Source organism: Mandrillus leucophaeus, unplaced genomic scaffold (genome assembly GCF_000951045.1).
Source record: "Mandrillus leucophaeus isolate KB7577 unplaced genomic scaffold, Mleu.le_1.0 Scaffold40, whole genome shotgun sequence".
Lineage (NCBI taxonomy): Eukaryota > Metazoa > Chordata > Mammalia > Primates > Cercopithecidae > Mandrillus > Mandrillus leucophaeus.
The window spans coordinates 6,193,105-6,207,262 of NW_012104254.1; the positions used below are offsets into that span (position 1 = coordinate 6,193,105).

Consider the following 14,158-nt stretch of genomic DNA (forward strand, 5'->3'; position numbering starts at 1 on the left):
ATATTCTCATAGTAGGAATTCTTGATATGATGTAATGAAAACAGTAGAACTTGATGGTCTTCTCCCCAAAATCCATAATCCTAGTCTAATCTTGAGAAAAACATTAGACAAATTCCAAGTGAGGGACAGTCTACAAAATGCCTGACCAGTATTTCTTAAAACTGTCATGGTTATCAAAAACAAGGAAAGTCTGAGAATTATAATAAAGCTAGCAATTAAGACAGTGTAATATTGGTGAATGAACAGACATGTAGATGAATGGAACAGAATATGAAGTCCAAAAATAGACCCACATAAACACAGTCAACTGATCTTTTAAAAAGGAACAAAGACAATTCAATGGAGAGAAGACAGTCTTTTCAACGAATGGAGCTGGAAAAACTGGATGCCCATATGCTAAAACAATGAATCTACACACAGACCTTATGCCTTATATGCACATCTGTACCTCAGAAATGATTATAAACCTAAATGTAAAACACAAAACTATAAAATTTCTAGAAGAAAATATAGGGAAAAATCTAAATGACATTTAGTTTGGTGATAAGTTAGATACAACAACAAAAGCATAATCCATGAAAGAAAAAAAAATGGATGTTGGACTTGACTGAAATTGAAAACTTCTTCTCTGCTAGGGACACTGTTAAGATGAAAAGTGAAACCACAGACTGGACTGCAAAACTCATATCTGATAAAGGACTTGTATCCAAAATATACAAAGAATTCTTCAAACAATAAGAAAATAAGCAAATTTTTTAAATGGGCAAAAGATACCTCAACAAAGAAGACAGATGGCAAACAGCATACGAAAAGATACGTAATATCATCTGTCATTAGGGAAATGGAAATTAAGACAAGAATGAGATACCACTACACATCTATTAGAACGGCTTTAAAAAACTCACAATACCAAGCTGGCAAGGACACAGAACAAAGTAACTCTCATTCACTGCTAGTGGGAAAACAAAATGGTACAACCACTTTGGAAGACAGTTTGGCAGTTTCTTACAAAGCTAAATATAGTGTTACCACACAATCTAGCAATTGTGCTCGTAAGAATTACCCAATTGATTCGAAAACTTCTGTCCACACAAAATCTGCCCACAAATATTCATAGCAGTTTTACTAATAATTGCCAAAAAATGAAAGCAGCCAAGATGTCCTTCAACAGAAGAATAAATAAATAAACTGTAGTACATTTATATAATGCAACACTATTCAGTGTTAAAGGAAAGAAACTATCAAGCAATGCAAGGACATTGAATCTTAAGCGCATATTGCTAAGTGAAAGGCTACATGCCGCATGATGTCATTTATATGACAGGTTGGAAAAGGCAAAACTTTATCGAGAGCAAACAAATTGTGGTTTCTATGGCTTCAGACATGGAGGAGGATTAAATAGGTAAAGCACAGGGAATTGTTTAGGGCAGTAAAACTATTCTGTGTGATACTGTAATGGTGGATACATGACACTATACATCTGTCAAAACTCATATAACTTTACAGCACAAGGAGTAAAACCTAATATGTGCAAATTTTAAAAATCATTTAGAAGGTTAGGGTATCCCAGGATGGAATGCATACTGTGACAAAATAATTTTATAATAAATGTATGAAATAACTTCAATGAAGGGAATGGCAGAGCAGAGGCAGGTAAGGAAGGTGCTGACTTAAGAAATGAGTAGAGCATGACAGACAGAAGGCAAGGACACTGCACACAGTGCTCTATTCTATTCTATTTTACCTCTTGTTTCCCATGGGGGCCCAGGCAAATAGTTTAAACCACTGTAAATGTATATGGGAGTTAGACAGTTAAATAAATAGATGGCAGATGGTACAAGCCAAATTTCTCACTGTTGAGAGTGGGAGGTTACAAAGAGGCAAGGAGAAAGGAGTAGAATGATCCATGTGGTAATGGATTAGAGTTGGAGAAATCAGTATGAAGTCATGCTTAGCCAAACATAGATACAGATGGTTGTCTGTGTGTGCGTGTGTACTTACAGATATGTGTACATGTACAGGTCAGGCTGCACACATATATTTCCTTGCTATGTCAGATGACATGGCTTAAGATATCCTAGTAGCAACAGCACGCCTAGCACCAAGCTCTTGTTAACACCATTCTTTCATCAAAGGAACCAAGAATCCTTGGCAAAATGGCTGCCTCAGACTAGAGCAGAGAATATATATGCAACTCGTTGTGCCACAGGTAAGGCAGTGCTCGACAAAACAAAATAAAACAAAGCATAGTGATGGGAGTGTGTCAAAGGAATACAGGAGCCAGGGGAAAGAGGTCCCAGTGGCCAAAGCCGGAACAATTTGAGCAATAAAATTAATATGGTAGTATTGGATTATAACCCAAAGTATAAAATAAATATCCGTGAGTGCATAGTGATATACAAAATGACAGCATAAACCAATCAACATGGGAAAGGAGACAAATCCCCCACACAGAGGAATTCCAAACAATGTAGCTATTCTGCTATCAAGAAGCTGGAGCCTAGCTCCTTGCTCCTTAAGTGTGGGCTGTGTGCACAATGACTTCCTTCCAAAGAGTTCAGTATGGAAAGCAGGGCAGGAGTTGTGGGAGAGTGACTTTACAGTGGAGAAACTTGCAGACACTACCTAAGCCAGATGATCAAGGTCAACATCAACAGTGATATGTCATACTAATAGCATATATTATTGATAGGGTGTGATGAAAATATGGTCTTCCCCAAACCCCTAGCCCCAGTCTAATATTGAGAAAAATATTAGACAAATCCCAATAGAGGGACATTCTACCAAATACCCGACCTATATCCGTTAAAACTGTCAGTCATCCAAAACAAGGAAAGACTGAGAAACAGATAGCCAAAAGGAGCCGAAGGAGAGCTGGCAACTGAATGTGAAGTGGCATCCTGGATAGCATTTTAGAATAGAAAAAGGATATTGGGTAAAAATGAGGGAAATCTAAATAGACTATGGACTTTTTTTTCTTCAAGAGACAGGGTCTTGCTCTGCTGCCCAGGCCGGAGTACCATGGCATAATCACAATTCACAGCAGCCTCAAATTCCCGGTCTCAAGTGATCCTCCTACCTTAGTCTCCCAAGTAGGTAGGACTACAAGCAGGTACCACCATGCCTGGCTGATTTAAAAAGAGTGTTTTTTTTGTTTTGTTTTTTTTGCAGAGAGAGGAGTCTCACTGTGTTGTCCAGTCTGGTTTTGAACCCTTGGTCTCAAGTGATCCTCCTACCCTGGCCTCCCAAAGTGCTGGTATTACAGGTGTGAGCTACCACATCCAGCCTTAAACTATGGACTTTAGTTGGTGATAATGAATCAATATTTGTTCATTAAGAAAATATCCTTATAAATAAAGACAAATTAAAGATTCTCTCAGATGAGAAAAAATTTAGAATTCATAGCCGTCACAACTGCTTTAAAAGAATTTCTTAAAAAGTTCTTCAGACAGAAGAGAAATGATACCAGAGGAAAACTAAGAATATCAGGAATGAAGGAAGAGCAACAGCAATGTAACCAAAAATAATTCCAGAAATGGGACAGGGATGGTGTGAAAAAGTAACTTTGACATGATACAAATAGCTATTTAAAAAAATTATTGCCAAAAATAAAAAATAAAAAATTATTGCAGAGGAAATTCATTCTACATTATGGTTGGGAAAATGTTAACTAATTTTTAAAATCCTTTAAAAATTTAATTGAAAAAGGAAGAATATGAAACTATATATATAGTGTAAACTAAATTTTGTTTCTATTTGTATACATTTTTCTATATGTTAACTATACAAACACACAGAGCTCTGGGAGGCAGCATTTACAGAAGTTTTTTCTGGGGGGCATGGAGTCTCACTTGTTGCCCAGGCTGGAATGCAGTGGCGCAATCTCAGCTCACTACAACCTCTGCCTCCCGGGTTCAAGTTATTCTTCTGCCTCAGCCTCCCAAGTAGCTGGGACTACATGTACACACCGCCATGCCTGGCTAATTTTTTATACTTTAGTGGAGACAGGTTTCACCATGTTGTCCAGGCTGATCTTGAACTCCTGAGCTCAGGCAACCCGCCCACCTCGGCCTCCCAAAGTGCTAGGATTACAGGCATGAGGAAGATTTTTAAAAACACTGATTTTTCCAAATATTCAACATAAGTATTATATTTATGATCAGAAAGAGATAACCATTATTTTAAAAAATCCACTGTCTTGCTAGACTTCATTTTAGACTCTTGGCAGAAACACCTCCTTTCAGGCACAAAATATAAACATCAATGACTTATCTGAATGTAAATTTGGCTCACAGACTTTAAAAGACTTAAAATGTAGATTAAAAAGGAACAATTCCTGTAATATTCTAGGAAAAATGAGATTGCTTAAGTCACGTACTGTTGGAGCACCCACATCTAAGTAGCTCAAAAGACTTAAGATCAAACCTTGTTAATCTCTACATCATATATGTTAAGAAGATGGTGCAAAAGAAAATTTGATTCTGATTGAATGGAATGCATGGACATTCTAAAGCACAATGCTCATTGCAATCACAGCTACTGCAAAATGTGATGTTAACATTATTCTCATAAGTGCATCTGTCCAACTTGTTCATAAACAAGGCATGAAGACTAGCCCGAAATGAGATATTGATTGTATTATGATGTTATTTGAGTACATCAATCGAAGGGGGCAGGGCTTTTTTGGCAGTCAGCGGAATGCACATCACTGGGGAGGAGCAATGAACAGTTCCCACTTCCCATCGTTCCTCCTCCTTCTGGGCACAGACCCTCCCATCAACAAAGCTATGTATCCCACCTACACTGGCTCAGAGTGGGGATGGAGGGGTCATGTGGCCCACCATAGGCCAGCCAGAGTCCTTCCCCTATGCTCTCTCATTGTGGCTGCTGGGGAGGAACCAGGAGCTGTTGGTTGCCATGTTTCTAGGCTAGGAAAGAAGCAATAAGAGGTAGAGCCCTCAGCTCCCATCAGCTCCCATCAGCCCAAGCGTGGCTCCACTGTGACCCCCCAAATTCCTCTCTTGTTTGGTTTTTTTGAGACAGGGTCTGGCTCTGTCACCCAGGCTGGAGCGTGATGGTACCAACTTGGCTCACTGCAGCCTTTGCCCCTCAGGCTCAAGCTTGACATCCTACCACCAGAGTCTCCTGAGTAGCTTGGACTACAGGTGCATGCCACCACGCCTGGTTAATTTTTGTATTTTTTGTAGTGACAGGGTCTCACCGTGTTGCCCAGGATGGTCTTGTGCTCCTGGGCTCAAGTGACCCTCCCACCTCAGCCTCCCAAAGTGCTGGGATTACAGGTGTGAGCTACCGCCCCTGGTCTCTTGTTTGCTTTCAAGGTGGCTTGATCCAGCTTTCTGCCACCTGTAACTTAGAAGTCTGGAGTTATATAGTAAACTAATAATTCTGTAGCCTTGTGAAGAGGGAGAATGTCGGGGTAGGGGGTGAATAATGAAACTTTTTTTTTTTTTTTTTTTTTTACTGCAACCATAACAGATGAAATGAAACACTGTTGTCTCAGAAATCCTTCCGGTTCGGGTGACAAGGCTCTTAGAGTGTGTATTTTGGTATTTTGGTACTTAACTGCAATCTCTCTCAGGACCACATTCTGAAATAATTATCTGTTTATCTATCTCTCTCCCCCATTAGGTGGTTTGCTCTTTGAAGTCAATAATTCATTGCATTGGACTTTTTGGACTTTGTATCTCCAGAGTCTACATGGCACATAGTAGAAACTTAATAAATGTTAGTTAATATAAAAAGGATTAAATAGGGCTGGGCACGGTGGCTCACACCTGTAATCCCAGCACTTTGGGAGGCCGAGGCTGATGGATCGCCTGAGGTCAGGAGTTCAAGACCAGTCTGACCAACGTGGTGAAACCCAGTCTCTACTAAAAAATACAAAAATTAGCTGGGCATGGTGGTGGGGGCCTATAATCCAAGCTACTCGGGAGGTTGAGGCAGGGGAATTGCTTGAACCCGGGAGGTGGAGGTTGCAGTGAGCCAAGATTGCACCATTGCACTCCAGCCTGGGCAACAGAACAAGACTCTGTCTCAAAAAAGCGAAACAAAAAAAACCAAACCAAAACAAAAAGGATTAAATAAAATATAGTTATTCTTTATGCTATTACAAAATTACCTTACTCCTTCAAACTTTGTTAATTAGAAATTTGTGGCTAGGCTAGAAAAATTAATTTACTCAAGCAAAAAGGGGATTATTAACCCATTTAGTAGTGTAAGAAACTGTAAAAAGAAAGATTAAACTAATTAAGAGAATAAATTGTTTCAAGCAGACCATAGCCATTCAAAGTCACCTATTCATACAGAAATAATTTGTGAGCTAAGTTACAAATAACATCCCTCTACCTATTCATTAAATTAGGTCCCTGAGGATGTCTATTAAATAATGCTTTGTTAGCCTGGTTCACTTAGCTGTTTTTACTTGAAATATTACATAAATCAACCTTTTATTAATTTAAAAGGTGACACCTGAAATCATATACAGAGTTAACTTACAAACATAAATGATCTTAAATCTGTAACATATAATAGAGGGCCAAACTAAACCTGATGAAATTCTTGCTGATTTATGTCTCATTATTTCATTTTTTTCAGACACATTTTAATTTCATTCATGCCCCAGGCATGTCCTACTCAGTGCAAATCCCTACCATCTATCTCATTATCACTCTCTAATCTAATGTTTATCATTATTAGCTATTGACTGGACCCAGGTACAGTGCAAAAGTCTAATTACACTTCATTCTTGGATACTGCCCAGTACAGGGACCTTCAAACCAGGTTTCCAAACTGACTCTACCCTCATCCTTCCCTTCCTCAGTTGATGGCAGTTGCATCCTTCCACGTGTTCAGGCCAAAAACCTTGAAGTCACCCTTGAGTCCCTTCTCTCTTACCTCATATTTAATTCATCAGAAAATCCTATGGACTCTATTTCCAAAAATCCATCTAGAATGCAACACTTTCCACCCCTCCACTGCAACTTCACCATCATCTCTAGCTTTCCATGAAGTACACACAAGTTTCCTAGGACTCAAAGAATTTAGTAACACTGTTATTTAAAACTACTTCCATCCCCAGCTTCCTATTTTTGTGAATGAGTTTTCCCAGTGCTTACGTACATGAAAACCGAGAAGAAGAATGAAACTGCTATTTCCTAAAGGTACATAAATTGACTTTTTAAAATAATTCATTTGTTAAAACACTTGCCAAGTCACCCAGTGATGCATTTCTGATAGTAATTTACTTTAATGTTTAATAATTTTGTACAGAAATTTATAAAATATTTATTTTGTTTTGATGATCATATATAATTACTTATTGTCATAACTCAATCTAGAAGAAAAACTGTAATAAAGACCCATGGTCACGAGAGATTTCAAAACACAAATATTTAAATGTAAGTACATATTTTTGATAAATGTTCAGTATGAGGGTGATCCATAAGAGACTTTCAATCACAAACATATGTTACAACATGAAGCTGCCATATTAACCCTGGGCAGCTCATATTTGGACAGTTAACATGAGTGAAAAATAATATATTTAAGATGCTGTTGTGTTTGAGTCTTTGTTATCATAGCTGAACCCAGATGATAAAGTCATCTGGCCTGGAAAACAATATGTTACCAGAGAATAAAATTCTGTGGAGGAAATAAAATGGGAATATGATCTAAACAACAAAAGGAAGTAATATAACATTGTAACTATTAAAAAGCTTGTTCATATATCTTTTTAAATGGTGAGCAACACATTATTTTTCACAATGCCTGGTCTAATATACCGTTAGCATTCCATAAACACTTGCTGATTAATAGACCCATTCCTTGAGAAAATTTGTTTAACTTACAGGACTGGAACTCAATTATTCTGTACTGACTTGCAGACCAGACTATGCTGCATTTAGCAAAGTCAAATATCTACAATATGTGAGAATGGAAGACTATATATGTGCACATATGAATGGATGAATGAGTGAATGAGCTGGTTATTTCGGTGGTTTCCAAGTACTAGGAATCTTACAAATGAAAATAACATTTACTACTACTATTTCCACTTTTCATCCAAACATTTTGTGCCATGTAACTAAAACTTGAAGGTTAGACATGCATGAACATGGGAATGACCACCAGAGGGAGCTCACGTGTTTTTCTGAATATGCCAGACACCAAATTGAGAAAAAGGAAGAAAAACACACACAAAATAGAAAGCTGAGGGTGGGCGCATGGGTGTGGAGGTGGGGAGTAGGGGGGTGTGAGGAGGAGTGGGAAGGGGACAGGGAAGCATTACCTGTTACTTAAGAGACTATATTATTGAATGACAGAACCATTTATGCATCTATGTTACAAATCCTTTTACTAGGCAGCTGTACACTGCAATGCTTTGACACTTATAAAAGGAGAATTGGTTAAATGTAAGATTTAAAAAATCTCACATACCCTAAAACTAGCAGGTCCTGGGTGGGCTGCTGTGATAACATCCATGACTCTCCGCTGTGCCCCAAACAAGCCAGCTGCCTTCTCCAGCTTATCTTTGTGTTCCTGCTCTCACTCTCTATTCCGGTTCATCTTTGTGGTTAACTTGGGAGGAAGGTTTGGGTGTGGCTTCCTCACTTTGTTTGGGATTGGGCTATCAAATTACACCACCAGAGGAGCACTTGGTGTGACTTGGGAATTTCTGATTCTCCTGTCTGAGCCAAGTTATAAGGACAGTAAGATGAATGACTTTCCATTTGTTGTCCTAAAGTCTTCCCAGAACTGAGAAGTGAACCAAGTGCTAACAGGATGCAAGAGGACCTCTCTACGGCTTTCCAGGCCCAATCTCCCTTACACCAGAACCTACAGGCCTGCCTCAGAGAGTGCCCCAAGCTAGAAAAATATCCTGGGACTGAGGCTATAGAAACAGCATGTGATCTTGTCTAGAATTACGCTCCATGTAAACTACGTTTTCTATTTGAGATCAGTTGTCAAGTTTTGGAATCCCCTCCCACCTGTCCATCCCCGCCCCAGCCTGGCTTGATCTTACTAATCCTTTTATTGTGGTAAGTCAGATCACCATTATACCAGTGAGGGAACTGAAGCTCCTGGAAATGAGTGACTTGTTCAGTGTCACTGGCTATTAAGTGTCAGGGATGGAAACTGACAAACATGCGCTTCTGGGGACACGGATTGTAACAGTGAATGAGTATTGAACCCCGTCATACTAATGTCTTTGGAGACAGAAAGAAAATTATTGTCTTCCTTTTCCCTCAAACTACAATTGAGTGAAAAGCATGACAGAAGTGAATTCAATGACTTAGCCCTTGTTCTACCCAGAATTTTCATGGTATGCTTTCCCAAGTTTCTTTTATGTCTGGATGGGGTGATCATAAATCATGTATGCAAATAAATTAGCACAAACAAATTGAATTCCACAGGCTTAGGTACTGGGCTGAATGCTGCTAAATTTAACATGCTTATTAATGCCTTGAATATGGAATCAAATCAAAAACATTCTTATCAAATTTAACAATGATACCCAATTGAGTGGGGGTGGCTGGCAGTTAGGAGAGCTAGTTTGAAATTTAAAATGACCTTGACAAACAGAAAAGGAAAAAGAGGGCAAAATTCAATAGAAAGCTTTGCAAAGTAATTCATTCAAAAGAGGGGGGCAAACAAAGAGAACAACAGAAATGAAGGAGTATTGACTGGGTAATTATAATGGAAAAGGAGCTGGAGGTCAGAGTGAACAATAGCCTCCAAACTCAATCTAGTTCTGTCATTTTAAAAAAGAAGGCATGATTTTGAGAAGTACAAATAGGGGGAAACTCAAACTAATGCCCCCTCCAGACTCAAAATAGATCAAGCTCTTTGAGGAGGGGTGAGGAAGGTGTTTTGTTGGGACACTGGAATGCCCGTGGCTTGGAAACCAGGTTTTTATACTTTGAAAGGGATCCTTAGAAAGAAGAGTGCCTAAAATAATTCAAAAAAGAAGATTCGGGTACTCTTCCTTTGTTCATGCAATGCTCTCAGCCTGGCATATCGTTTTCCTTTCCCCTGGGTAGCAACCACCCAGACACTGCCTCCTCTGTGGGGTACTTTGAACCCCTTCCCTTCTTCTTAACAAGAACTTCACAGTCCCACTATGTGTCTCCACAAAGCAGATACTAGAGGCCAGCACTGGCTAAGTCCTTGGCATACATTATCTCATTAATACTCTTGAACACCTCCCTGGGCAAGACACTACTATTATTCTCCTTCTGTAGATGAGGAAACAAATGAGTAAGGCAGTTAAGTAACTTGTTCATGTTCATTTGTTAGAAACTGGCAGAGCTGGGAGTTTAACTGAAACCCTAGGAGCTCCTAAATCCCCGTCCTGAGGCCACGCTACCCTGACGACATGAGCACCCCCAATACTTCACTATTCTTATTTGTTCACGTGCGCTTCTATCTAGGCTGCAGCGCCATATTTTCATAGTCCTATATGAAGGCTGGAGATTGATCAATAAGTGTTCATTAAATTAAAGGTTTTCAAGCAAGCAGTGGTATATTCCATGGGTGTTTCTGAGTCATTCTTTGGCTGAAGGGAAATAGAAAACTAAATTAAACTAAAAAGGATTTCGACATTTGTAAAAACTGGTAATAGGAATTCTGAACAATTCTGGACCATATTAGTAAAGGTGATTTGACCATTTTCTTTTCTGAAAATTTTAAAGAACTGAAATTGTTATATCCACATTTATACATGTACAAATACATATGTATGTATCTATATATATTATGTGGATGTGTATATATATGTGCATTTATCTGTCATCTATCTTCAACGTCTTGTCATCTAAAGGTAAAGACGGTAACTACAGAATATTTAATATCTGTGGACTCAGGGAGGCTGCCTGACACGGAATTGTTGGTAGAAGAGAATCTAAACCCTAAATGACATGTCAACACTAGATTAGTTTATCCAATCTGAGAACATTCAATTTTCTCTCCTAACCATAAGACATATTTTGCAAATAATTTGTTCTCAGTTTCTCAAAACGAGGACAATAAAAATTCAAACACATCAAACATTAAGTGATACTATCTATTTTATTCTCACGGTTAATTAAGATAACATGCTAGCAGCCCAAAGTAACTGGTGATGATGATAACTGCCTTCAGTACAGGAGAAAATATTACTGAAGACAGCAATATACTCTCCCACAGCTTGGAAGCAGCAGCTGTGTACATTACTAATAACATGACATCACACTCCTCCCTCCCCACCGACAGTGGAACAATTCTGAGCTGCATCTCAAGGCCATGCAATGTTTTAAGTGAGAGCAAGAAGAAGCTTTTGGCCAAAGAGAAACTCATTTCTTTTAACATTATTACTATTATTAAACTATCAAACATTACACAGGTTATCTGAGATGGCTTGCCAAGTCAAATTCTGATGACTGAAAAGATGGAGGGAACATATTCAAAACAGGGCCGTGCAGTATATCTCAGCTGCAACTCTAGAAAATCGTCAGCATGACAACAGCATTAAAAAGTTCCATTTCATAAGAGAGATTTAAAGAATTGCAAAGAAACCAAACATAGAATATTAAAACAATCACTAAATGTAATTCATAGTATTACAAAAATAATTCTAAAATATAGCAATGAACCATGGCCCCAATACACCCCAATACATCTTCTTTCACCAACAAACTCACGGCAAGCAGGTCCTAGGAACAATGTCCAGGGCATTCAAATGCAATTAACACACAGCCTAACTGACAATAAAAGGATCAGAGTTCTAGAGTATTACCTACATTTCCTATTTACCATTTAGATGGATGACAACACGTCATCCTAAAAATGCAATCGGCTTACCACTGCAGAAGCTAGAGAGAGAGATGGTATGGCTAGCTTTTGCAAGAGTTGAGGAACAGATGGAATAAAAAGCAGAAAGAAATTCAGCAAGGACAGTCTGCCCCATAAAATGCATAACTTACAAGTACAAAAACAAACATTTCCTCAGAGACTGGAGAACTGAAGTTGTCCTTGGCACCTTCGACATGAAGTCACGGTGTTTTCTAGGAGGTGGGGCAAAATAAGTCCTCTCGGGGGCTATGCTTTCTAATAGGCCAGCTAACGAAAGGAGTATTTACACACTACACAGCTCACAGGATTGGGCCAGCAGCACTGCTAATCTAATCTTCGTTTGGGTGATAAGCAATGTGTCCTTCAAAATCAGGACAAGCTGGCTCAAGATTTTCAAAGCTTCAGCATTTTGTGGTTTCGCTCTCCTATTAGAGTTTTGTACCCTGGCCAGTTACACGTGAGTTTCAGAATGGTAATGGCACTAGTGAGGCCACTGGTACCCTAGAGCAGAGGGACACAGCTGCCAGGGGTACACCGGTGACCCTGGCCAAGGTGTCTTCATAGGCTCAGCCTGGATCAATCATGTTATAAAGCAGGGTTTTAAAAACTGTGTTCCACAGAAAACAGTTTGAATTCTGTTGGTCTTCGAAAGGTGGAGTTGAAAGGGTTTATACAGCCTTATGGGATTATCTCTGATTGTTGGGTTTTTTCTTTTCTTTTTTTTTGTTTTTAGAGACTAGGTCTCGCTCTGTCAGCCAGGCTGGAGTGCAGTGGTGCAATTCTAGCTCACTGCAGCCTCAACTCCTGGGCTTAAGTCATCCTTTTGCCTCAGCCTGTCAAGCTGGGATTACTGGTGTGAGCTATCAATTATCTGAATTTTTAATATTTTAAGTTTGTATGAGGATACACAATTTATTATTTCTTTACCTGGCCCAGAATTTCATTGTCATAGCCAGTCTGTAGTGATAAAATGTTGTCATATAATAGGTGGAAAATATTCTAATTTGTTCTATCTAACCTTAAAAAAGAGCAACAATAAAGAGAAATAAATGTTATTATATTCCCTAAAAATTCCCCAAATTCCTAACCTTTTGACCCTTGCAGTCAAAAGGTTGTTATTATTCTACTGCCCTTCCCTTAATGAGGATTTCCACAAACTGTGAAAGTTATTTCCTTACTAGTTGCCATTTGAAACCTTACATCTTTATAATAATTTCTAAAACTTATTCTTCATATAAATGACCCATAGTTTTTAAAGTTTGAGAAACTCCTGCTTTAAGTAATCTTTAAGATGAGACTTGCCAAGTGGTTTGAGATGATCTCCAGACTGGGTCATTACTAATTACTAGCACGAATTCTTCTAGCATTTGGGGAACAATTTTGAGCTCCACGTTGATAGTTATTTATAGTGAGAAAGCATTCTTCAGAATTTAGCAAAAAGCTTATTAACCATACTATCAATACTGTAACTGCCTAAAAAATGAGGACCTCGGGCTGGGCACAGTAGCTCACACCTGTAATCCCAGCACTTTGAGAGGCTGAGTCGGCAGATCACGAGGTCAAGAGATGGCGACCATCCTGGCCAACATGGTGAAACCCTGTCTCTACTAAAAATACAAAAATTAGCTGGGTATGGTGGCGCGCACCTGTAGTCCCAGCTACTCAGGAGGCTGCGGCAGGAGAGTCACTTGAACCCAGGAGGCAGAGGTTGCAGTGAGCCAAGATCATACCATTGCACTCCAACCTGGCGATAGATTGAGACTCCGTCTCAAAAAACAAAACAAAACAAAAACACACATACACACACACACAAAATGAGGACCCCAGATGATCCTCTGGGAAACAAGATGTTTATAAATCAGGAAATGAGATTATGTTGTAATATCTCCGTGAGTCTACTTCTCTGGCTCCTTCCACAATGAAGTAAAGTATTACCTTCTAAAACTAGGAAACCCCATAGCAGTTGCCCTTTCAGAAGTATGGAGTACAATAAGCAACAAAATCTGCATAAGTAGCCAAAAATTAAAGACAGGGTCATTATTTCAAAGGGCAACCGTAATATTCAGCATTCAGCATTCAAGCTTTCTTATCACTGTGATTTTTAACTTCAGTGTTAAACATGATCAGTCAAGTATAACATAGCACATATAAAAGACAGAAACAAATACAACTTTAATAGATCAAAGAGAATTCCTTTAACAATCACAACCCTATCAAAATAATCAACTGGTTTTATTGGCTCCATGGTTTTCCTTCCTTCCTTCCTTCTTTCCTCCTTCCCTCCTTCCTGCCTGCCTTCCCTCCTTCC

General features: G+C 38.9%; 1 protein-coding gene across 6 annotated transcripts in view; it reads right to left on the reverse strand.

The window, feature by feature from the left end:
- RAPGEF4 (Rap guanine nucleotide exchange factor (GEF) 4) overlaps positions 1–14,158 on the reverse strand; it is a 308,011-nt gene that overhangs the window by 112,110 nt on the left and 181,743 nt on the right. The window contains exon 1 of one of the 6 annotated variants that reach the window (XM_011991910.1): positions 11,860–11,995. The exons of the other annotated variants lie outside the window; for them this stretch is intronic. The gene's annotated coding sequence lies outside the window, so the exon portion shown is untranslated. Of the gene's footprint in view, positions 1–11,859; positions 11,996–14,158 lie in introns of those variants that run through there. 6 annotated transcript variants of the gene reach the window in all.